The sequence below is a fragment of the Phasianus colchicus genome, chromosome 14 (genome assembly GCF_987193195.1).
Source record: "Phasianus colchicus chromosome 14, bPhaCol1.hap1.1, whole genome shotgun sequence".
In the NCBI taxonomy this organism is placed as follows: domain Eukaryota; kingdom Metazoa; phylum Chordata; class Aves; order Galliformes; family Phasianidae; genus Phasianus; species Phasianus colchicus.
Genome location: NC_143449.1, coordinates 12,932,566 through 12,960,072, shown reverse-complemented (window position 1 = coordinate 12,960,072; position 27,507 = coordinate 12,932,566). Strand labels below are relative to the sequence as shown.

Below are 27,507 nucleotides of genomic sequence, written 5' to 3'. Positions count from 1 at the left end.
GGGATTGTTGTCAGTAGTTTGGTCCTCAGGTTAGCTGTTGCTTGGTTTTATGCAGATCGTTTCTGTCAAGAGGTAAAACTAATAAGGATGCTATTGGTTTATAAATGTGAGCAGAAAGAAATGCAGGAATATTGTCCTCTTATCCCAAACTGATAATCAGACATCTGTAGTCACAGTCATTCAACCCTGTGGGATCAAATTTACAGTAAATCCAATTCTGCCACTGTTAAGATATTTTAGATGCTTTTCTAAAAGTATCTTAATTTTCTGCAACTTTTACATGCATATTACATTTTTCAGTGTTATCTTTTATGTACTTTTAAGTAAGTAATTGTGTTGGGCTTGATTCATTACAGTTCAGCTTCAGCTTTACGCTGGTGAAATTCAATTGAATGAAATTACAGTGATGTGTACCTAAAATACTGCAGTAATGTGCTTAGGTATGTTGACGGAAAATAAAATGAGTCAGAGAAGCACAGGAACTTTGCAGAGTAATTATAAATATTACAAAGCAGAAGTTTCGGGTGCTGAGGTTTCTCAGAGAACTTCAATACTAACCTCTTTCTTGCTTTTGACATGTTTCATCTCTTTTGCTCAGCCTACTGCATCTGAATAATGAAATAGTGACTCTGACACTGAAGTGCTGATTTACTCTTCTCAACATATCACGCATTTTCCTCAATTTTGCATCTGTTTTCTTGCTGGCAGCAACCTCTTCCATCAAAACTGTCAGTGTTTTTTAGAGCCATGAATTTAAGGAAAAATAGGAAAAAAAAACTTCAAAACCTCTGAAGTGAATTTCTTTACCTCAGAAGCACTTCATATGGTAGTTTTCTATCAAGAAGATATATAGCAGAGATAGCTGAAAAAGAAGAATGGCTATTTAGAAGATCACTAGAAAGATACTTGCTGCTTGTTCTCAGCAAGGTGTCAGTATTGCCAGCTACAATGCTTTGGGGAAGGAGCCATTATGCTGTCGGTGTCACAAGAGGACAAAAAGTGGGGAAGATTTAGGATTGAAAAGGGGAACTGAGCTAAATGCCACTTCTATAATATACCTGTCAGCAAGCTGCTATGGAGGAGAGAATATAAAATAGTAGTGCCCCAAAAGATGCTCTTAGCTTTCTCTGGAATAAAATAATGTGCCTTATTATGCTAAAATGTCATTGTTATTTTAATTACCGTAAAGAACATATTTAAAGTGGGAAGTTTTGAATCATGCTGTAGCCAGGATACTTTTTTATTTCTGCGTTGTAGTTTGCATATGCAACCACACAGAAAGCCACAGAAAAAAAATACTCATTAACTAAAAGGAGCATAGCTGTTCCTGATGAACTGCATAAAAACTCTTCCATTTCATTAACTCTGAAACTTTTAAAAGATTCTCTTAGATTCTGAGAGTATGCCAGATGGAAATAGGAAACAGGAAGGATATTTGGGAAAGTCATAATAGCTATGAAGATCAGAGAGAATTTATGAAAAACATAAAATTTGAATTTTATAAGCTATAAATCCTTAATGATAATATTGTTCTATGCTTCTCAATTTCATAATGTTCTATGAATTTTACAGTTCATTACAATAGAAACTAATTATTCTGTTCCCACATTTGTCTTCATGTAGAAGATCGAAGAAAAGCAGGCACTTCAGTGGCATAAATTTAGAATATTGAAATTTTAACAAGAAACATTCAGAGTGTTACAGTAGAGTAGAGTGGGTATTCTTTTCAGTTTCAGTATGTTTATTACTGTTTCTAAGTGATGATAACTTAAAGAACCATTAAAATGTCTTCATAAGTTATTTCCAAATAATTCAGAAAATAAAACAAGGTTGGTTTGTTTGTTTGTTTTTTAGAATGATTTCTTTGGAGTTATTTTGTTTGCGTGTTAATGGTAGTAAATGGAGACACCGAAGATGTCTTCAGGAGGTGAGAAAAAAGGTAATTAGAGCTGATGGTGAAAAAGGGATTTTGGAAACTGGAAATACATTTCTCCAGAGTCTCAGTTTCATAACTCTGAATGTCAAGGAAATATTATTTGCAAACTGTATTAAAAATTTTTGGCTCGTGATGAGAGATCAGATCCTTCAGACCTATAGTACTTTGAGGTCACAGATGATGGCAGACGTTGTAACAGAAAATGAAATAAATTGCCTGGAAATATCACTGTAGTGTCCAGTATGAAATACCAGGAGATATGAGTGGCATTTTTTTGATTGTGTAAAGTCCACTTAAATAGGCATAAATTTATTGCTGCTGAGGCGCATTCTAATCTTATTGTTTCCTTGTTTTCGTTTCAAATTTAAGCAGCCATGGTTCATAATTCACACATTTCTAAATATATGTTGGTCCAGAGGATTAATATTTTCGGGTTCTGTATTTTTGGATTGTGCTTATTTCATTTTCAACTTGAAGCTTAGAGTTGGAAATTTGTTTTTATGACCTCTGAGATTCTAAAGTAATCACTTTCTCAGTGTAAGATGAGTTGTCAAGTATGCCTTGAATAAATATTAATAAATTTGATATAGCTTCCCATCTACTTACATAATGAAGAAGCAAATTTCCCTTACCAAAGCAAGCAAGATTTTAGTGATCAGCTTTCCTAGAAATTACATTCTCCACAAACTGTAATGATAATCAGAGATAAAAATATGGTTTTCCAAATGTGAAACATTGTAACTGTGGTAAATTGTTGTAAAGATGTGCATTTAATGAGAAAAGAGCACACATACTGAAGAGTTTCCAAAGTTAAAACCGAAGATGGTGAAGATCTTCAGCAAGTATTATGCACACAAAATCCCTGCTGTTATAATGCTGCAATATGTGCAAAATGGAAGACAATAAATCAGGCAAAATAGAGAGAGGATTCCCATTTTCTAATTATTATTTGCTGTTTTGGAGAGTAACACAAAGTTTTCTGAAAGAAAAGGAAAGAGAATCATAATTCTTTCATATGTGAATTTGTTAAGCTTTTTCAGAGCAGAGTTAACCGTATCAGCTTACATCCCATTTTGTATTTCTCTACATGCAGTGTATTCACATTTACCATTATGCTTTTTCAGTTCTTCCTGGATTGGCCAGGGAGGATCAAGTAAGGTTAACAAGGAGATGATGTCCTGAAGTTTGCTTCAGGATAGAGGCTGTATAGAATTTTTCATAGTACATGACAATCATTCAAAACTGAATATTGTTATTTTGTCTGACTTCACCTTCATAGCAAAGGTTTCCCTGTTTCCCTTAAATCAATGTTGTTGGGTTGTTTGGTTTTGTTGTTCATTTTTGTTTTGTTTTTGTTTTTTTCATTTTTGCGCTGTACGCACCATATCACATCTTCTATGTAGAGATGCAGTCTGCTGTCTCTTAAAATGATCCTATTATGTCCTCTGTCCAAGAGTAGAGAAAGCCATGATGCTGGCAACTGATATGGGATTAGAGAAAAATCCTAAAATAGGAAAAAAAAAAAAAAAAGATGTTTCCACTGACAAATGAGTATCCTACTAAAGGCATTAGAAGCCCTTTTATTTCCAGCAGGCATCAAGCTTCTTAACTGTCAGAGGATACTGAGTGACCACCATTTCTAGCCTGTAGGCAAATGGATGTAAGGTGAAGGATCCATGTGTTTTTTATGGATTCTGTATCATGTATTGAAAAGGATCTCCACATTTAAAGATGAAAATTCACTTGTTAAACTTTTTAGAAATAAAATCTTTTGGACTGTTTAGCCATTATCAGCTTTAATGCCAGCAAATTTGTTCCCCTTGGTGATTTTAATATTCATAAAATTAACATTAATGACTCAATACACAGTGAATTTCTATCACAGTTCAGATTCATTACATCTTTTCTAACATATTCAGCTCCTTGGTCATTTTCTCAGTCTCAATGATATGGTGTAATGTTTTTCCAGTAAATTGAATAGCTACCTAATCCCTCTTTGATCATTTTATAGTAAACTGTGAAGTTTATTTCCAGAAAGCAGATTGTTAACTATGAAAATCTGTGAATTATTTATCTCCTAGAAACTATTTTAATGCTGATTTAGTTGACAAGTATATTTTTATGTGATGGTTTTAATTAAGATTTTCAAAAGGTTTCCAAGCTTATGCTGTTACCCCATGTACATTTTAAACTAAAAATTTGTCGGCTGCTTTGTTTTCTGTTTTCTGTTGTTTTTTTTTTTTTATTATTATTTTTTTTCCCTTGGAGGAGAAAAGATGTTTTATGTATAAATAATGCTTCTCGTTGACTTCTTATTCCATTCCTGGGGTCAGTGGCTTCTTTCTCACCTGATTATTTTTGACCCTGGTAAGTAACAGTGAAGGTGGAAGAAAAAGCAATCTGAGACAGAATGTACACAGTAGTAATTTCTGGCAATGTGGAATTGAGAAGAGATAAGTATACTGCAATGAAAGGTTGATTAGAAGAATATGCTGCAGAGTTGCTGCAGAGTGATAAGCTGTGATTCCTTTTTGTAAAGAGACTACTCAGCTCAGCAAGAGTGAGCTTTGTATTCTTAAAATTTCTAGCTAGGAAATCGCTCTATCCTGGAGGTTTTTTGCCCTTTAAAAAGCAGAAAGTAATGGAAAATTGTAACTATATTATATTAATTGTTTGCAGTAACCAAACCTATCTATGCTGCAAAGCTGGATGAATTTTTTCCAGCTTTTGCTATTGCAAAATATTGTTCCTCCGTGTTAGCCTTACATTTGCTTGTGTCCAGCTCCAGATACAAATCTGTTTAGCAGTTTGATCTGTAACACACTTCCCAGTGTACACTATTCTGTTTTTGTGCATGAGCAGGAGTAAGAGAGACTAATGTTTCCTCCCAACCTTTTATGGCCTAATTCTTGGCTTTGACATTTAGTTTTCTGTTGAACCCTTTTAGAGGTCATGTGAGGCTTTAATGAGGTTGTAACAAACTCCTTAAGAATTGGTAGGCTTTGGTGCCACAAACAGTGAAATAGCCAGCAAGGTCTGTCTATTTGCTTCTTTTTCAGCTAATTGAATGATATGGTTGTGGTTTTGCTTCTACTATTGAATAGTCAAGAAGAATTTAGGCTATCACAGACCAAAAATCTGCATTAGTTAGAATGGAGGACGTCTCACTCTAACAGCAATATCAGTATCACTAAGTCTTTGGATCAAGCAATTTCAGACTGAACTTGTGTTGCAAGAGCTGTTAAGGGGTTGTCCTAGATTGTAATACCTTGGCATTAAGATTTTAACTATGCTTGTTATTTGTGAATATGCTGAGAAGATGATTAATTACTAGATTAAAAAGAAGTCTTTGATCTTGCAGCATCTAATACCTGCTGTCCATGGAGACTGCTATTAAAACAACTAAGCTCTGTAAAAGTTCACTTAATACCAGGTTTGTGTTATCTTTACGTAGGCCCTTTCATTAGTTGGAGTAGAAAATAACTGTTCTATATTAATTCAGAACCCCCAAACCTTCAGAGGTCATCACAAGTTTGTAGAGCAGTGTTATGCGACAGCGTGGCTTTAGGTGTCTCACCTCACATAAGCTTTAGTGTAGATGTAAAAATGGACTGAAACAGAACAGCACAGTTCACAAAATCACAGAATCACAGAATGGCCAGGGTTGGAAGGGACCTCAAGGATCATGAATCTCCAACCCCCCTGCCACATGCAGGGCCACCAGCCTCCTCATTTAATGCTAGACCAGGCTGCCCACGGCCCCATCCAATCTGGCCTTGAACACCTCCAGGGACGGGGCATCCACAACCTCTCTGGGCAGCTGTTCCAATACTTCACCACACTTTCTGTTGTGAGCTGTCTCTATGCTGGGAACACGTGTGTTGTATTAGGCACCCATGGGGCTATCAGGATGTAATGTGACAGGACCTCCCCTGCTCAGTGATTGGACAATGCATGCTTAAGGGGTGTAGACGAAGTAGAAGATTAATGTATTTAAGCAGATGTCACGCAGAAATAAACGGCCATTTCCTGTTCACCATATTGGTGTAAGCTAGTAGTTCTTAGTAGTTTTTAGTGCTAACTGGGGGATTAATCAGTTGAGCAAAGGGCCACACAGCGTGATCGTAACATTCACGGCAACACACATGTAATGCACAGCAAGTTAGGTAAAGCCAGACAGGCTGGGATTTGCAGGGGAATCTGCCAAAATGTCATTTTTGAGTTCTTCTGGTTTTAGAAGTTAACAGATCTCTCAGAGGTAGAAAATCATTACTCTGTTACCTGTGCATGGCTGAACTTCTAAGATTCTGTTGGATTCAGTGATCTGATAGTGGAGCTATAGTCAGTGTAGTTCTGCTGATATAACAGAGTGTGGAAAAAAGGGATCTGTGTTCCATTCAAAGCTCATAGAAGTTGACTATCAGAATCACTTTGCACTGAAATACCATCTAGCACTGATAGAGAGAAGGTGATGTGCATTTCACTTTCTGCTACAGGGATGGTAACATCTGGCCAAGTGATAATGAACAGCTGGGAGAAGTATATCTTTACATTGCCCCAGCTGTTCACTTAGCAAGCATGAGTCAGAGCCTTCAGCCTAGTACCGTGCTGTAACTTCATGACTTCACTAGGAGCACTCTTCACATTCCTACGTGATTTTTTTGTTAGATCCCTATTCGTGACAAGGGTTTCAGTAGCTTTTATTATGAGACTGGGTTAATGTGGCTGAAAATACAAGCTTTATACCATGCTAGATCACTAAGATATTTTTATGTTAAATTTTAGTATGTGTGGAGAAGAGTCTGTCTCTGTGTTGAAACACGAATGTGTGATTTAAACAAGCAATTTACAAAGCTCAGCATATAAATATTATTTGTTTTCAGAATGTTTGTGTACATATACAAAAATCAAATGAAGTGATGAAACTTGTTTTTTTTTGTTGTTGTTGTTTGTTTGTTTGTTTTCCCAAAATAACAGAAAATTTTACTTCCTTCCTATAATGGCAGGGAGTTTTTGGTATTTGTAAGTTCATCTGCAGGTGCACTTGATCAGGCTTCTACTGTAGGAGCTTCTGGCATGTCTGGCAGCTCACTGACATTTTCTTGAGGACTGCAGTGATCTCTTTTAGAGGTCTTCATGGAGAAATCTGGCTGAGATATGAGAGCTAATGACTGGAAGGAATGGACAGAAAGTCAGATCGGATGAGATTATGGTCTTTTCTGACCATGAAATCTTGCAATAATAATAATAACAGTAAATCAAAAAGCCTCAAAGTTTCAAGTCTGATTATTACAAAATAATAAAATGCACTTTGCCCTCCTCTTGCTTCATTGCTGTTGTTTCATAAGCTTACTTGGATAATTCATAATATGCAAAGGATTGATGTACAGACTTATAGATTATGAAGAGAACATAACTTTTTTCTAAATCCTTGACTTCTTACTCCATAGAGTTTATACCATTGTTATTTTGAAGTTCTCTATATTGTTTTGATCACTTTTTTATATAACATCTATAAATCAGCACATAAAAATAATTTTTTCAAAAGCACAAAATTAACCCCTGTGGCTGATAGTCTGTGTACACTGATGTTCTTTTATCAGCATGGAAGTGATCAGTGCAGGTGATGGCCACCTATATAAGCAAGGCATTAATTTTCTAACATGATGTGTAAGTTAAGTGAGAATTATTAAATGCATTTTCAAATATTAAAACTAAGCTCTGAAATAAATACATACTCATGTTTAGAAATACTCTTCCTGAATTTTCTTTTTTTTTTTTTTTCTTCTTCTGTTTGTTTTTGTAGGATCTTCTATTTGCTTTTAGTCTTGCAGCTAATAATTTACTCTTTCTTTTATCCTTGTTGCTTAACTTTGTGCTCTACATTGCATATTCATTAGAGATGGGCAGCTGAGACTTAAAGTAGAGATACACTTTTCAGAAAGCAGTCCTCATTTACCTTTTTAACGGTGAACCCTCCTGTCATATTGATCTGTTACTAGCGTGCTTCAGGCACAACTGTGTCCTGTTCAGTACAATCATTAATGGGTAAGCTACGATGAGTTATCTTTTGTGTTCACTGAATATTTCATAATGAAAGGTGGAATTTTTTCCCCAGTGAAGTAGGAATTTCAAAATTAACATCAAAGGAAGTTCCAGAAAAGCCTTTTTTGTTCTATGTCCTTAATGGTGTTTTTCAAATATAAGAAATATTTACTGTCATACTGGACTGAAAATCCAGGATTTAGCTGTTCAAAAGATAACTACCAAAAGATCTTTTTAGCAATCGGGTGAGCTCAACGCTCATTTGAGACTATGCAATTTTTTAGTTTACATCCCATCTTCCGCATTTGAACATCTGCCTGCTAGACTTGCCAAATCAGGATGCACCAATATTCAGAATACTACAACTTGGGCTTCCTAGTTGGGACAGCTAAAGATATTTCAGACTAAGGTGATGAAATTTTGACTTTTTTTGGGAGTACGATCCTAGGCATTCCTAGGAAGCCATTACAAACATGTTAATGATAAATGTAAATCAACAAAAATTGCACTTAATGGAGTGAACATTCATCTCCGGTAGAAACTTAAGCCATCTGTTTATATAGTATTAATCTTACCTGTAATTTATCAAGAAGGCACTTTGACTTTTACTAGAGTTTATTGAGCAGATAACATCAGTAGCTGCAGGCTAAAATTGAAAACAGAGCTGGGAAAAAGGCCAAATACCAATATATAGTTCTAGTAACTGAGTGTGCAAAGATTCATGAATGCCTCTGTGTATACGCATACATGCACATTGTAGATGCCCATTTCCTGTATGTAGCTTCAGAAAGACCAGAAGCACCCTCTCTCCATGTGTAACATTCTAAGCGCTGTTCAAATGTAACAATATTGTATCAATTAAGATGAAGGGATAAAATTAAATTATTAACTTGATTTCCATTTAATTCCAAGATATATGCACAAGGAGTAGATATCTTAGGATTCATTTTTCACATCATTACAGTCTTCACCATTGTATCCAGGAAGCATCATAAAGGGGTTTAGGTAATCCACATGCTGTGAGATTATTATGCCTGTTCAGAGAGGAGCCTCTGAGCAACATGAAGCAATGTACTTTGGCACCTGTGTTTCCTCTGTACTGCTTCATCATATTTCACCTCAAATGTTACATTTTATGCTGCTGTTTCTGATATGTGAGAGATTCATACTGGGATTGAATCAGCTCGTATTCTTCTCTTAAGGAGAGGGCAGTTGTGTTACTTTAAAAGATGTGCAGTATCAACAAACATGGAAAGGAAAGTCGGTAGTTGCAAATCCATTGTAAAATGTAAAATTCAGTGCAGGATAGTAGTCATTAAGTATTATTTACAAAAATATTAGAAACACAGATTAATTCTTTCTGTCACCTTGGCTTAAAACCTAGTGTGTGTATGCCAAGATGGAATGGCAATTCTCCAGAAACACATCCTGTAATGTCTTCACCCTCAAGTCTTTCATATTTATTATCTTCAAGGTCCAGACTAGTGTCTACATCAGGCAGAGCCAAGCAAAACTACAAAGACTTACTTTGTGTCAGTATTGTTTTATGGAAATTGCTGTAGCCTCTGCAAGGTGTTGTTTGCTCTTTCCCTTTCACTAGCACTCTCAGTTACTTCAGCAGCACTCTGTAGCCACATCCCATCTTCAGCAAGGGGAAAATATGATAATGAGGATACAGATGGGATCATCTTCATGAACTCTAATCTCTTTCACTTTCATTGGTGACAGGTACTGGAATGAATTCTGTGCTAATGGGAACTCCTGAACTACTGGGGTAAAATTTAAATACTTGGCAGAAGAAAATTATCATACAGTTAAAGTACCAGGCTTTGGCTCAGGAGCTGTTCTGAAGACTTTTGTTTGATTTGTGGCATGACACTTAATCTTCTCTACTTCATCCATAAAGTGTGGGTAATATTACCTTCTTTTCTTAGTCCAGGAGAGGGTGGTGATTCACGCAAGCTAGAAAGGAAAAGACATACAAAATTATTGCTTGAATTTTAAAAAGCTCATATTAATGCATTCTGCAAAGGATGTGGAGCACATATTGAAAGAATTATTATTGTTTTCAGTTCCTATGAGCCATTGCTTTTTTTCATCCTTTGACTATCCCAAGTTTCTGGTACAAGGTTTACTCTGAGCAAACATTCTTCCTCTCAGAATTGCTTTTATTTCAGATTGAAGGAGAAAAAGGGGAATAAATGAATAAGGAACTAACAGGATCAACATGAGAGAAAAGCAGTTACCATTCTCTTTATCTCAGCCATTTGGAGTAGACTTTTAGCTCTGTGTTGCAGCAGTCAGCATAGGACAACATTATTTTAAAGAGATGTGAATGAAAAATAGAATTAGGTGACCTACTTATATCTGCATAACCCAGCAAACCCTGTATTTTAGAAGAAATTTCCATCTATCTCTACTGCAGCATTGCACCACTCTTTCTCATAATCTAAGAATCATCAATGTTTACATTTGGACTCCTATAATTTTTCCCCTTAGCAGGGTTATCAGCACAGTCTGGACTCAGAGCTGCCTCTCACAGGGGGTGGGTGGAAGAGAAAGCTTTTGTGGAATGTCTCTTCTCAGCCTTGTAACAGACTAATTTCATAGACTGCACTGGGAAAGTCCCTCACAGAAAGTAGTTCATTTCTTTGCAAAAAAGTATGCTGTTGTCTTCCTCCCAATTTCCCAGAAAGGTCTTATTTCTTAGACTATCTTCATTCATTTCATGCACATGTTTTCTTCCAATTTTCTTTAATGGAAAACCCAATATTTTTATGTTTCAATCTTTTAGAATGTTGGGACTGAATTGTTTCTATACTTTTGGATATTGAAATCGTTTCCTTTAGGATAACCTGTTATCATTTTCTTTCAACTACTCCCCTGAAGAAAGAAGTCTACTGCAGTGCTGAGAGATGACTTCTGAATGTCATAAAATTATTTGTGAATTTCTAGTGAATGTTCTTGAGCTGTAAGGGTCAGAAGAATGCTGATAATACATGATTCAACCATGTAAGGCTCTTAGAACAGAAGACTTGGAATTCAATCAAAAATAGATTGCAGATAATACTCTTATTACACACAGTACTAAGTTAAAAAGGGGTTACTGCTCTTGTAATCCAGCTTACTTGTGAAGTTTAGGAGTATTATAAACCCTGAACATTTTGTGACAGATATGACACTTAGGTGGCCTTAGTACATTTAGAATAAACTTTCTTTTTAAGCCATGATGGAAGCCCCTTCTTTTCTGGTACTAAGTGGAAAAATACAGATGTTTCTTCTGTCTAAAACTTCTCTTTTTTTTATCATCATTCCTTTCAAGCCATATATCTAACAGAAAGACCTGCTTCATCTAGCGTGCAATTAAATCTCATGCTTGATACAAAATTGAGTCTTTTTCAGTTGTGAGATCAAGAATCATGGAATATCCCACACTGGATGGGACCCACAAGGAACATCACATCCAACTTCTGGCTCCTTACTGAACCGCTGTAAAATCAAACTGTATTTCTGAGAGCGTTTCATGCAGGTGTTATGTTTTATGCAATATGTGGATGCTAAATGAGGTCACTACAAGGCTCACAAAAAGCAGTGTTTTCTCTGTTGCTACCTCCTTCCTGTACATGAGTCAAGGTCGACAATGCATTTTGTTGTGATATAATAATGAGAGCAGATGATTTTTTACTGGTAGATCAAAGACTTTAGCCAAGGACTATCCAGCTTGTGTCTGAGACAGCTCTGTATTATTGCAGATGGAAAAAGAAAGATGTAAAATGGCTTTGCATGAAATTTTGTATTGGAAATTTTGTATTGTCTTTTTTTTGGGTAACACAAGAAGCTGCTGTTATCTGTGCAGTTTAGCTGCAATGCAAACTTATTAAAAACAGAAAAATTAGGTAGTTTTTTTTATTTTTAAATAACTTTTCTACTATGTCTCTTGTCCTTGCTACTCTTAGTATCCAAAATGTCACATAATGCATCATCTTGTAACTCTTCATTAGTCTTGCACCTATCAACTCACTTCTAACTACTAGCATATCTGCATATCTTTAAGCTAATAAGAGAGTATAAAAGCAAATACATACATTTTAGGTATATCAATGTTTTCTTTCTCTTGGCAACAAGTTTTCTAGAAAATTGCAGCATTCTGAAATCTGTGAGAAATTTCAGAGAATATGTTAAAAGTGTTACTCGGGGAAAATACATTTTAGAGAGAGGAGGCTCTTCCTCTGAGTACAGGCTTTCTTTTAGTGCTGAGTGCATCATTTGTTACCATGATCCAAGAAGATATACTGCTAGGAATCTTTCATGTTACAACATTCAAAGAAAGGTCATTTTGCATAGAATGTTTCTCACCCTAATTTTAATTTAAAAAAAATCACACAAGATTTTCTTTTCTCTTATTTGTTGGACTTTAGGCATTTGTTTGTTGCAGGAAAGAGAGAACATGAGGGATTTCAGATGCCCTCTCTTCTCTGAGCAGTTTGTAAATCACTCTGTTAAATGTACTAATGTTTAATGCATTCCAATGGGAACAGCTTCAGCTTTTGTATATACTTTTTGTTTCCTTCCAGTTTTCTTCTTTTGGATCTTGGCATTTTGTCATTTGGTTAAGAATACTTATCAGGCTCACAAGGAGCAGGCAGCAACTGCAGGAAAGCAGTTGTGTGTGGTAGTTGTGAAGTTGTGAGCGCTCAGATCACATATCCCTGTCCCCAGCTTCCTGGCTCAGCCACTCATATGTGTGAGGGGACAGGAGGAATAATAATCTAATGTCAGCTCACCTCTTCCTGGTACTATGAGATGCTGCAGTGCACTGCCTTGAGGCTTAGCTCAATAGCCTGACCTGGGAAGCCATACTGCAGGATAACATCCAACCAACCTCGCCAAGGAGTTAGTGGGCAGTTGACGCTATCTTAAACTGCTGCTGATAAATGTGCAAGGTCTGGCACATCTACGAGCAGCTTACTCTAAAAAACTATCACAAGTCTGCTGAATGTATGCTCCTGACACTGATACACTGATACCTTGCGAGTGCTTTTTCTTGACAGAGGTATTGTGAGAAGTCTGATTGATGTAGTCAGACAAAACCTCAAATTATTTATGCCAAAATGTCTGTTTTAACTCAATCTAATGAATGAATGTATTGAGACTTTTGCTTGAAAAGTAATAAATGAAAGATTTTTATGTCCTTATAAAGTTACATTATATTTTTCTTTAATATTTGGAAAAAATATATTTGTTTAATATGGCTTGGACAATTTTTAAAAAATGGTGGCTTTAATGCAATGAGAAGCTGCTTAGTTTTCAGGCAAACAATAATCAGGAATTACACCTGTTAGCTCCAGCTTCTTTCAGACAACCCTGTCTCAGGTGATAGCACCAGGCATCCTCTTTTGTGAGGAATACAAGAGAAATTTAATCTGAGTGTTTAGTATTCATTTATTTAAATGAGATCAGTTAACATATTTGCTTCTAACTCCCATAGAGGGGGACCATTAACACCTCATTCCTAACAATATATCTACAAAACTCCTTGCATATCAAGCAGTATAAGGAAATTGCTCTGCTTGCAGGTTAGCTATTAGGCTGATGTTATTGTTCCTAAATTCTATTTGCCTAACAGGAGTGTGCTCTTGCAGAGAAATCTTATTGGAAGTATTAGAAAAGGATTTTGTAAAATATATTTTGTGCATATTATTGTATATAGTCAAATCAGTTTGTGTACCTGACTGGAATAACTGTTTTGTTCCTTGAAGCATAGACAGCCTTGAGAAACTTAGCTGAAAAGGGCTGTGCTTTGGGTTTTTGCAGTAAGAAAGGGTAATGGCTTTAGTTAAAGGTATTAAAACAAGGATTGACAGTAGACCTCTCTAGGAGGGAGCTTGAAGTTCAAGGAAACTGCAAATACAGCAAAGGAAACTGCAGCAAGCAATAATTGCAGGTCAATTACCTTTTTTTTTTCATCCATTCTCCACCATTAAATGTGAAATAAATAATAACAATAAAAAATGTTTCACCAGCACAGACACTGTTGATAAACTTTTAAGTGAGGAAGTTTGTAGAAAAACTTCTTATCAGTGTGTCTGATGTTTATTACATTTGCTGGAAGTTTTCTTAATAGGATGGTCAGGAATCAGTCACACAGAGAAACTATAGCCTGGGAAAAAAAATACCCTTTTGTTCTCTTTATTGGTTTGAATTTCCTCCAAGTGAGTAAGTGAAGCAGAACAGGAAGTCTTGAAAGCATTTGTTCTCTTGCTTGTCTAAACTTGGCTGCCCTGCAGTGCTAAAATCCCAGATCAACAGCTGAAGAGGTGGGATTTAAAAAGTGTGGATACAGTTTGAAATAATCAACATTTCAAAAACGGTATTTCAGTGTTTCACTATTAGAAATGAAAGAAGTTATACTGCACCTTACAGTAGATAGCCTCATCTTGATGCCCCCTTTTTTGTAAGCTTTTGATTTGTATTATACTTGCATTCTCAAAGGATATGGTGGATTCAGTCCCTCAGTCTTCCCTAATATAGAGTTTTAAAAACCTGCTGTTTTATCTATAATCATTCTCAACTGCTTGGAATAAAAAATATATATATATATATTTTTTTATCTTTTTGAGCAAAGGAAGGGTGAAGGAGAAAGAAAGTGTTAGTTGCTGTGTGTTTCTTGATGAATAGCTGTGTGGACCACTGAGCACGTGTTGCTACTTTTGTTGTTTTTTTTTTTGTTGCTTCATTTTTAAACTCTAATTTTCATTAAGAAGTTAGTTATGGGCTGGGGTAGCATATTTTCTTTTGGCTTCCAGGTTAGATCTCTCAGTGTGCCATGTAAAAAAGGGAAAGGCATAAAGATCTGAAAATATCATTGAACTAAATTGAAATGGGTGGGGGTATGCACATGATTTTGCTCTGTACCCTGTTAGATATGTTCGTGTCACATGCTGAGACTTAGCTTACAGTCACACGTTGCAGACTGATGATCACTTTCCAGTTCAAAGTGTTCTGTCCATGTCCCATAGCAGGCTGCTTAAGGTTAGAGTTGTCCTGCTGCTTTATGGAAATTTTTTTTTCGCGGAACAAATGTACTACAGTTAAGAATTTCATTGTTCTCAATAAAACTGAACAGATAACCTAACTTTGTAAGAAAACATATTAAGACTGACAGCCGTTTTGCTAATTATGAAATAGATATAATATTAATAAAAATGTATGATGGGTTGTCTTTGATTACTTTAATATATGCAGTAAACAACATTTAATGCAATGATCAGTCATTTTTTGCTTGAGTGAGTCATTTTAGAAGGGAAATAAAATTGCCTTTTGTGAGAAATATTCATATAGGAAATAATTCACTGTATGTGTTTTAATTGTTGCTGCTTTTCTGTCTTTTTATGAGGTTCCAGAACATTTTTTGTTTTTTAAAATTATTCACTGGTGGGCTAGGGACCAATATTTTATGTTCAGAGAAGAAGAAATGGATAAAAGCCAAAAAGAAAAGCAAACACACTTGCTATTTTTATAAATATATATGTCTACATGATGTATGTATTTACGGAGAGAGTGGTGAGGTACTGGAACAGGCTGCCCAGGGAGGTTGTGGATGCCCCGTCCCTGGAGGTGTTCAAAGCCAGGTTGGATGGGGCCCTGGGCAGTCTGGTCTAGCATTAGGTGGAATGGTGGTGGCCCTGCATGTGGCAGGGGGGTTGGAGATTCATGATCCTTGAGGTCCCTTCCAACCCTGGCAATTCTGTGATTCTGTGATCTATTCTGTTTATTAACCTCCTTTCCAATCTAGTTTGCATTCAGAAAATGAAATCCCTTTCTACTTAAAGGGCATTATTACAAGTCTAATTATTGTGATTATTTTCAAAGTAATTCTCAAAATATGAGGCATGTTTATATTAAAAAAAAAAAAAAAAAAAAAAATCCATTGTACTTTGTGACTAAAACAGCTCCCACTTCTTTTAAAGTTCCATACCATTTTGCAGGTGAATCAAAAGATCAATAGAGGTTTGCTGAAACTAACAAAATGCTTGATCACCTCTCCCTGGGGATGTGACTGTTGCTCAGGTGCCTTCCAAGATTTTGTCTGGAAACATCTTTCAGGTAGAAAGTGAAGTAGTAATTTATGCCCCAAAGAAAATTACTGGGAAATGTGCAACAACGTATTTCATAGCTTCTTGAAGAGGAGATATTCATTATATTTCAAACTGATTCACATTATTTCCTTCCAGTGATTATTTGTTCAGAATTATGCTTTTGTTCCTTCAAAGAAGCAGAAGAAATATCTCCCTGAGTGCTTACATTAATGCTTGTTTTGGGTGGTTTCCTGTTTGTTTTTCAGATGTTTTCATCTTTCCTGTGCTAGGGGAAGAAATCCAGAGTTTGCTCAGAAACTTTACCTTTGTCTTATCTGAGAATGTACATTTTATATTACAAAGTATAGAATATAATACAACAACCAGATACACATTTAGTGAAATGCACGTGTTAGTATTCACGTGGAGCTTTGTGGAAAGAGTGAGCACTTAAAATGTTAACAGGCCAATGTCAAGTATTTACAATTCTCTCTGAACATGCTTTAATTTTCAAGGGCCTGCAGTAGATCTGTGATATCTGAAGAGGAGGGTTTGCAAAACTGAATAAACAAAATAGTACATACATGATAAATATTGCTTCAAAAGTTGATCTTTCATTTAAAAAAAAAAAAAATCCTTACATAATTGATGTAAAGATAAAAATAAAGGATCTAATCTGCCTCTAGCATTATAAAATGTAATTCATATTTAAGAGTCTGCATATTCCTTTCATACCTACTATGTGATTATCTGATTGTAGCTTACTATTTCCTTGGGAACTCTCTGTCTCAACCTCAGCAGTTTTGTGTTTGAAATCTGAATGATTTCATAGTTTTCATCTTTATAGATGACTGAGGTCCGTGAAGAGAAAAAAGGAATAACAGTTCTTGCTGTTCCAATGCAGATGTTCAGTAAAGATTTTCAGTGTCCCTTAGTACATATTAAGGTTTCCAAGTTTCTGACTTTTTTTAAGTTAAAAATTAGAAGTTTCAAAATTTCAGAAGATAAGTAAAGTTATCATTTGTAGAGCTGATAAGCAGGATGTGCTATGCTCTTTTGAGCCTGTGTATAGCCATTTAAAAAATACTCTTTTCTCTAGGTTTTTTTTTTTTCTTTTTCTTTTTTTTTTTTTTTTTCCTAGACTTAGATGAACAATATTACTGTCAGAGCTAACATCACTTACAAATAAGTAACTGCGTATTGGTAATGTTTATCCCCTTGCTTTTAAGAAGCCACATCATTCCTACATTCTGTTATCTGGAATCATTTCTGAGCAGCAGGTGCCGTGAAACACAAAGCATACATATGTCTCTATAGTAGGACTCCCATCACAAGTTGACTGTGTGCATGAAGCAATTCACTTTACTAATACATTAGTAACATATCATTTAGAAACCTTGTTTAACCATAGTTGTATTTATCTAGACCCTCATTTAGGATGCTTCTGAGTGTAACAGAATTGATCTTATCGCCATGTTCAACTGAAATATAGTCATTACTTTCTTTTTCTTTCCTATTTTATCAAAACTGATAGAGAATTTAGAGAGGTCTCTTCAGGTTTTAGGATTAGCTGGTGGCTGTGGGAGGTACCACTGGAAGGAGCCATGCACGTGTACCTCCAAGTACTTCCTGTTCAACATGACTCCCAGCTGGCTTCCAAGGCAACAACTCTGTTGCTTCCTTCTTCTCCTTGGAGCTGAAACCTTCTGCAAAGGTAACAACATGGAGACTCTCTCCAATTCCCCTCAGACCACTCCTTAAAATAGAAGTCTGAGGTAAGTAGGCACAACCACTGCAGAAACAAAATGCCTTAGTGAGAAATGAGCTGCTTGGAGGAGGTTTATTTTTTTGTTTTTCTACTTCCATAGTGCATAAATGGAAAGGGGTTGGCAGCACTTATCACAGTAGAAAGAACAACACTATAAAACAAAATTACAAAAGAGGACTTGACAAACATGTAAAGTGGTTTTTAATTTCAGACACCCTGGAGCATGATGCATTTGAAAATTTTTAATTGGGAGCTTGAAGTTTGATAGATTTAATTGCAAAAGATAGTTAATTCCTGAGCCCAATGAGCACAAACAAGAATGGATGTAGTTCTGAAGGTTTCTTTTAATGTTAGAGAGCCACCATGTGCATAATACGTGCCTTGTTTGCATCATCCTTACTGAGACCCTTCCTTCCACAAGTGACTGAGTTTATTTCTCATGTTGAAAGTCTGTATTTTCGGATCTTGCAAGCAAAATGTGCACATATTAAAATAATAAGAGTGGGAGAATTTGTAAACCTCAGGCCAGCTGCGTAGCTAGATGGGCTGCTCAGCGCTTTTTTATCTACCTATGTGAAGATTGATAGCACTCCATGTAAGTACCACATGTGGTCAGCTGTCAAGTGAACATCACTCTACTATAGCCTGAACTGTGTTTTAATACATTTGTTTTTGTTTGGTTTTGTTTTTATACTTTTTTTGCCTTTGGTTACTTTATAAATTCATCTATTTCAGTAATTCCTTCAGATCTACTCAAAGCTTCTGGCAGAAGAATTGCATATATGTTATTATCTCAGTTAAATGAGGGGTTTGGTTTTTATTTATTTTTTGTTTTAATCGTACTGGCACATAATGTTCAGAAAATATTCAGCTACAGTCTTGTTTACTTAAGTAAATAGGTCTACTGAATTAATTGCACCTGACTGTGGGTCGACAAATATAGGTATTCCTCTGGTAAATAATGCTGTATACTTCATTAAGAAAGTTTTTATTTTCTCTCTCTTTTGTTTAATTGTTAGGCACTGTTAGTGCCTGTATTTTTTGAAGCATGGGAGGCTTAATGACGGTGATTATTCTGCCTACAAACATGTCATATAGGAAGGTTTCTCCTTCATCCTGGTCCCTGAAGGTGTCTCTGTCTAGAGGAATATTTTTAATTACTCTTTATAAGGTTGCAAAACATCCTTTGGGTTTTGTAGAAGCAGTCTAAGATAGGGAGGAAATCTTATCTGGAAGCTAGGAAAAATGATGTACTCATGCTGTGATGAAATACTGACTTTGTAAACAGACTGAAAGATAGATTTCTCCCAGTGTTAGAGATTGCTACGTCAATTACTGCCTGGGTTACTGTGCTATTTGAAATTTCCAGATTGTCTTCATGCACTGACCCAAGTAAAGAACTGATAAAATTAAGAAACTGTTAAAATAATTTGCTTTTTCTTTTTTTTTCTTCCCCCCCCCCCCCCCCCCCAGCCCTTTAATTTTGTATTGTAGCTTGGAAGTTCACTTGGTTTTTGTTCTTCTAGGTTTTATTATCTATGTCTTTTCAGCTCAAAATAGCATAGTCAGGGAGATAAACAATTGCATAACAGAAATACTTGATGATAAGTGATGCTGTGCGCAAACCACCCTTCTTCTTTCCCATATACATGCAGATTTTAAAGTAAAATTTTAGTCTACTATGTAACCTAACTTTTGAGAGATCTAGGATTTGAACATAGCTACTAATATTCTAGCATTGTCTCAATTTCAATGCAATGCTGAGCTATATAATGCAACCATTCTTCTTATGTATATGCCTTCTGTGTGGTTAAAAATTTTATCAAATGGTTTGCAAATAACAATCATAAAATACTAGTATCTTATTCATTTATCTGTTGTGCTTTTCAGAAGATCAAAGCTTTATAAATTGTTGGAAATATTTAAGAATTACATGGTTAAATTAATGAGGTGTTTTTATTCCTCCATTTAGTAGTAGCATCATTAGTATCAGAAGATTATTACTGAAATAGAGGCTTCACTGAGTAACAAGTCTTGGTGTAGCTATTCTGTGCAATATTCCTTTCAAAATTCAATTAGTGAAAGTACTTTTCTCATAAATAGCTTGCATAGGGCTGGTCAAAATAGCAAACTGTTTTCTCAGATGAAATTGTTTCAGTTAACATTAGCATATGAAGGGTGGAGTGTAAGTTTTTTGGGTTTGTTATTTTATTGAAAATTCAAGATGTCAGTAAGGGAAGGGGTATAAAAAATCAAATGGAAAGGGGATAAACTAATTAATAAATTAATTCACTATGTGTTTCACTGCAGAACTACTAAAATCGTTTGGGAAAAAAGTCGTTATGCTATTAAATAATCTTGCCTCTATGAATTTGTCCTCCTATTGAAAAAAGATTACATGTGTTTCATTGAGTACTACATTATTCTCTATTTCCATGCATTATTATTTATTCTGTAAGTTAATTTTCATTGTAGTTTACTAGCCCCTGAATATCTACATAACATATTGGTTGGCTGGTAATGCAAAGAAGGAAAGCTTGTCTTCATAACAATGGAAAATTCTGCAGAATGCTCTAGAATCTGTTGGAGGAATTAGGCTGTGCTTTTTTTTTCCTTTATATTCTGATATTCCATTTAATTTGCTGTAGTTTGACTGGAAGTAATCAACTGAATACATTAAGGAGAACAAAAAACGTAGCCAAGCTGCTGTTGAAAAGAAGTAGGTTAGAGATTTAGGTCAGATTACATATATATAGTTATATGATGTATTTTATGCCCATGAGGAGACAAGAGGTCAACTTTCTGCTATGCTGCCCTAAGGTAACTTGAAAGCTACCATTTTGTCTGACAGGAATCCTTTGGAGTTGCTGGGTTCTTGCATTCAGGGGTTGAGATCTAAAGATATAATATTGGTGATATCTTGTGAGCTCTCTTTTCACTGTAACAGATCTTCCTCTCATCTCACTTTACCTTTCTGTTCAGACACATAATAAAAATGAGGTCATCTTAATGAGGATTTAGAGACACTTTTTTAAGTTGTGCAGTTTAAAATTCTCTCTAATACAAGTTATTTTTTTACAACATATAACTAGTCATCAAATCCTGGCTGTAAGTCACTTGTTACCTACTGGTGACAGTTTCTTTGAACAGTTGACTATTTTCATTATCATATCTGGTCCTCCCAGGTTACTTCATCATTTTGACAATTATGTTGCAGCAAGAATGTTGTTTTCTTACTATCTGTTCCATCTCAAAGGAAAGTGGCAGCTACTCAAGCAGAAAGCTGATGTTTTTGATTTTCTAGTTTGTTATCTTTGATAAGCTGGCACCAGTGGTATTTGGGGACCTTGAACACGATTACATTTCTGGCTTCTGTAGATCATTCTTATTTGACTGACATGAACTAAAGACTGAACTTTGTAAGGTATGTTTAAAAAATTCAGAAAAACTTACCATGTTTTTTTATTATTTGTCATTACTAGAATTAATCATATCCACTCACACTATTTATATCTTTATGTTCCTTCGAGTAGTCAAGATCAAAGCCATTTCTAATCATTAAAAAGCCAACATACGTATATCTGGAATGCATGCAGAAAGGAATGCAAATTTTGAAGAAAACAAATCCTAGAAGAGCAGTTCTGCAAAGCCATGCTTCCCACACATTTCTGTTTGATTGATTGTCAGTTAATATTTTAAGTAGTGAAGTCTAATCCCCTTGTGAGACTTCTTAGTCCCTTCTCCCCATGCCCCTCATCCAGAATATGTAACATACAAATCCAGCTCTCTCTGGCGAACAGATCTATTTTTAACTTGTTTTCAGCACTAAGCTCACTTAACCTGGTTTTATTATGCATTAGGCAGAAACAATATAATTTAAGATATGTGGGATTTTATAGTAGAAAGGGAAAGCGGTAACTGATTTCTATACCTCAGTAAACTATTACCCAATGAAAATATACATCACATGTGAAATAATGGTGCTGTAGGGACCAAAGAGTTGCAGTCTGGGTTTTAATTCTGTAACTGAGTTGCTGTTTGCTGAGTTTGCTACTCTTAAGTTTGTGGAAACTCTGAAACATTGTTAAAAGAAAGAAAAAAAAAAAAAGATTTGAAAATTATAAAATAGTTTTAACAGAAATCTATCTTCATATAAAAAGAGAATCTCATTTATAACTGAAGATGGGCACTTTCTGTACGAGAGAGAGAAAGACCAATCTTTACCATAGGAGGCTAGAAGTTACAATATGCATTGCCTATACTGATGCTGTTGCATCCCAACACTTCTTTTGTAACGTGCTTCCTTTAGGTGCCAACACCAGCAGTCAGGACAGCCAAATGGTACCAAAGGCTTGGATAGTAGAGGCTTTCAAAACTTACATCTGCTTCTTAAGAAAGGTGTTGACAGTGGTGTACAGTTTCTGATACTATTTAAGCAGAACAAAGGAGACTGCAAACTTGAAGAGTGGGTAGATTTACTTTGAAGTATTTAATATATTTTAATTAAAAATATTATGGAAGTAGTTGTCAAATTGTGAAGTACTTACACAAACACACTGAGATACATACAGTGAAGCAAACAAATAGGATGGTGTCATTGTTCTGGATATGCATTTGAATATATAAAAATTTTTTATCTGAATCCAGTTAGGTTTATTAACACTTTTCACTCACTGAATTTAGATTAATTTTCGTTAAACTGGTTTTGAATGTGTTATTGCAGTTCTTGAGTGGCAAATCTGTAATTGTAAGCTACAGAAGCTGTCCTAGAAATAGATATAGATAGTGCCCAGAATGATGGAAACAGTTCATGAAAGAAACAAGTACATTCAGATGGATTTAATCTATAAGTCCCAGGAAATTTCTGTTTTCTATTAAACACTGTTTAATGATTCAACTTTTAACAATTTGGAGAATAGACATTCCCGAAGAAGTAATGTGTCCGTATTTTGGAGTTTTTATTGTCAGTATTTCTATAAATAAGAAATCCACAATAAGACAAAATATTCCATCAATATTAAGACAATACATGAAATAAATTAGTAATGGGAAAGTGACATGTTTGTTTACTTTGCTTCCTTGGTCATCTGGTGCCTCAACTTCATGTGATAATTCATGACAGTACAGAAGAACTGTATTTGGCATTTAAATTATTTTGTAGCCATACCCACCTGCAGACAGATGTTGTTGTTCTATCAGATTGGGAATGTTGTTGCACATTGGTAAATGGATTTTGTTCACATTTTAAAACAAAGTATAACAAATCCAGTAGCTGCTGACAGGACAACTTCTGAAAATGCAGGATGAGATTTTTTTCTGTGCTTTTTTATTGAAAGATATTGCTCCATTAGGAATGTTCTTGCTTCCTTTATAATTCTTCATAAGCTAACCCTGTCTTTGTAATTCACCGTACTTTACTGTGAAATCTAAATTAAGCGAGGGGGGTAAGACTTTAATTTCACCATCACTTAAGAACTCTCATATATACATTTCACGTTATATATATGCCTATCCCATATAAAATTCACGTTATATATTTAGAGAGAGAAATACAAATAAAACTGGATTTCTCTCTGTATCTTTTTTAAAGTTTTGTGGCAATTTCTCTCAACTGTTACTTTCAGCTATAATTAAAGGAAGATATTTCCTTTAACTTGTTTAAAAATGTTTATTTCCACACTGCTTTTCTTTCTCCATATACTTTTTGTGGATATTAGAACCATTTTTTTCCCCCCACAAACTATAAATCATAAGAATTTGCAGAATGCTTTTGTCATAAGTTTTGCATGAATAAATTAGTCTTTCGGTCAAAAATTGCCTTTTGTAATTCAATAAAATATTTTCCACATTTCAGTACTACTATGTGTAGTGGCAGTTCATTATTTGCTTCCAATTTTAGGTTCAAAATTGTTATGATAATTATCACACCACATAGTAAGTGCTGGTTCCTGAACACAGCTTGATATGTATCCCTCTATATTTCAGAGATGAGGGATTACTACTAAAACATATTTGACTTTACAAAGTGTTCTTTGGAAGCTACAGGAACCACAGTCCTTTTCGATCTTTTTCATTTTTCTTTTTAAATTGCAATATTAGTTTGTTTAATTTGACAAGCTGTGATGACCAAAATGTGATGTTGAAAGGTTTGAATAATAACTCTGATGATTTTGTTCTTTTGGAAAAGAAATATGCCAGACACAAGCTGTCCTCTCTGGCAATCTTATTAAAAAGATTGAGAAATGAATGGAGCTATTAGAAAACTCAGTTAGAATGTATATCTGAAGAATTATAGCTCTGCCCACAGGGGTGAAAAGCAATGACTCCATTTAGATTTTTAGAATTACGGTTTCTAGAAATGTCGCTGGGGAGTAAAGAAGACTCTATCTTCATCGTTCATCACATAATTGGCTGAACAACTGTCAAGGTTCACAAGACTCCTAATGTTGTTGGCATTCGTCTCAAACTTCTAAGACAAAGATAAGATTTTTGCTATGACATATAATCAAAAAGATATTACTTTTTAAAGATAAATACTTCATTCTATTCTCTGATATGGATCTAATAAACTAAGATCAAAAGCAAGCTTTTTTTTTTTTTTTTTTTTTTTTTTTTCCTCTGTTATATATTGCTTCTTTTGGAAAAGAAGTCAAATCTCATTCTATTTCTTCAGTACAGCAGTTCTGCAAAGCTGAACAAAAGATCATCAAGTTTTATTTTCTGCTTAAGATTATTTATTTCTGATAGAAGTAGTAAATGGTTGCTGTAAAAACATTCAGTACGATAGTTTTTTTCTTTTGTTCTTTTTCTTCCTGGCTAAATCATGATGTCTGTGTGCTTTGTTTTTTAATGTTAATCTTCATTATAATTCTTCTGAGCATTAAAATGAAATAGATAAGTGACACAGATAAAAAGACTTACATAAACATTAAATGACAATACATTTTTGATGATTTTACAGTTGGATACAGTCTTTGAGATTTTTATTATTTTTCTCTTTACTGAGCTAACGCTCATAGTGAGCTGGTATTTTTGATTTACTATGTTTTCTTGTGTACTGCATTAATCAAAAGTAAATAACAGATGGATAAACAACAAAGTAAATTATTGGGTTAAAACTATGAACAGGCGTATTTAAACAGGAAACAGGACTCAGTGGATTTAATATTAATTATTTTGGGGTGATTTATTTTCATACTCCTGTTGAAATTGTGGCTACTTTTTCTAATGGTTAGCTGATGAAAAAGGTTATTGTTTGACTAGAGTTGTATTAACCAGGGTTAAACCAACTTGGCTCTGGTATCTTCACTCTGAGGCACTGAAGAGTGTTTTTACAGAGAAAGAATCAAAAGACAGAGGATGACTGAGGGCAGGCTAGCAAAAGCCTGCAACCTCATATACCAGCTACCTTTATTTACCTATTCTTCCATTCAGAAGGCAGAAGAAACAAGTCAAGAGCAAGGAAGCTGATACACCCACCAGACTGACCATTAGAGCTCTGCTGGAGTGGCAGCTGTGTTCCTGCACGCAACCATGAAACTACAATTGAGCTGTTTCCAGCTTCATGGTCTTTCTTACAAATCTGCAGAATCTTTACTTTAAAATACTAATACTAATAGAATAGAATAAAAATTGGTGAAAGTTTTTGCTATGGCTGTGTTATTTGTACTGTCCAATTTCATGCCTTGGCTTGCTTAACTATACGTTTAACTTACAGCATTGCATTTATGTAGTTTTTGTGTTTCTCCATTGTGCTGTAAGTGGAAGTGTGGTCATGCATAGCTGAAAGTAAAAACGGTTAGGTCCCATCCTCAGCTCAGAGTGTTGGTATGAGCTTTTGTTGAGTTCTTTGCAGGTTTTGGAATTTAAAAAAGATATAGGGCATAAGGCAAGAACAGGTGATGCTGAAAGCAGTTAAACTTAAATAGACTTTGATCCTACTTTCTTTCACTTGATTGAGTATCAGTTATCTTATAAACAACTAATGCAGTATTTAATGTTTTGTACCTCACGCAACATACCTTTTTCGAGTTTCTGTTTGATCTCTAAATACTTGATACTGACATAATGATTCTGTTTTTATTTTCTCCTCTGATTGTCTGTTTCTAATGTTGCATATGTGGCCTGTTATTATATATTGAGATCATAATTCATGGGTAAATTATATGGCTTAATTTTATTCTGAGCCCACAGGACTTGTATTAGAGCATTTGTGAAGAATGCTAACATCTTTCTCATTTCCATGATTTTGTTATTAGTGAACGACAATGTTGAGTCCAGCTATATAGTTAATGATGGAGCGTGTAATAATCTCTGTACTTACTCTGTATATCTAGATCTTGAACTGCAGTGGGTGTTCTAATCATTCTCTACTCAAACATTCTCGTAGTTGTTTTTTTTTTGTTTTTTTTTTTTTTTTAATGACCAGATTAACTCTTGTTGCTGCACTAAAAGCAATTTCTTTTGTACAAGACAGGGAAGATTTTACTATTGTAAAGCCATTTTAACGTTTAATATTTTTACATTTTAAAAGGTTATTTTGCTTTGTTTTGTTTCATATATTGTTCGAATATATTTTTTTTATATTTTCTTTTGTGTTTAATCAGAGGATAGCTGTCCCGAGACAAATGAGGGCATGGACTAAGTAATGCATTGTGAATGGTGCATTGCTACAGTACGGAAATGAAGGATGACATCAGACCAACTGATCTGTAAGTATTCCTCAGACGGTTGAGATTTTGCACAGGTTTGAGTAAAAATGTTTATGGAATTCATACAACTGCTCTCAAATCAGCTTAGTAGGGCAGGAAGGCAATTAAACTGAGGTGACTTGATTATAATAAACAGTTAAGTTTCTACAGCAACTGGAGCTCTCATCTTTGCACAGGAAAGCACGTGCTTAAGAAAGAGGGGAAAAAAGACTGATCTTTTTCTATATCCCAGTGGTCTGTATCGCAATTATTGTAATTGATATTTAGAATGTTTCCTTTTGCAGTTCCTAGTATTTGAACATTACTGTGTAAATACAGCTAATTCTGTGATCGTCAAACTTACTTTGCTAATGTAATTGTTTATTTAGTTACTTCTGGATTTCAGCTCTCTATCGTTTTAACCAATTAAATAAAAAACTTTACATATGTCGAGTTTTGTTATTTTTCATTCCTTTTTAAATGTAAAGAAGATGTAACTGCTTTACTATGTCATATTGTTGTTAAAGCTTTAAGTATTGTGTTGATTGTAAATGAAGGTACTGCAATTAGTCAACAGCAGTTAATGGAAAAATAGAGTCAGGATTATTTTCTGCATGCTTGATGGATTGGATTAGATGAAAGTTATAAAAAAAAATTGTCAAAGATTTTTTTCCTCCTCAATTTATTCTAGCTGATTATTTGGACTGATGTGATGATTTTCAGCAATTCATGAGTGTCTTGGAAAGTTTGTAACTGTGAATGTTGTGTGTGAGACACAGTTGAAAGTTAGGAAATCTGCCCCTGGTCTGAGACACTAAGTTATAGATATGGAAAAGCCTGTCTGTGGAAATGATGTGTCCTGCAATGGTTTTCCTCTTTTATTTTTTGTTTTTTGTCCTTTTAGTACAGCAGAATACTACTTGTCAGCTTTTTCAATTTTATCCCCAATTCCAGTGACCTGTGCCAGATCCATGTGGAATAAAACAACAA

At 34.9% G+C, this 27,507-nt stretch overlaps 1 long non-coding RNA gene across 1 annotated transcript; it reads left to right on the top strand.

Annotated features, from left to right (window-relative positions):
- LOC149916026 (uncharacterized) lies at positions 1-27,507 on the top strand. Its single transcript, XR_016471215.1, has 4 exons — positions 1-72; positions 1,855-1,939; positions 26,434-26,538; positions 27,422-27,507. It is a non-coding gene; the product is annotated as an uncharacterized LOC149916026 (long non-coding RNA).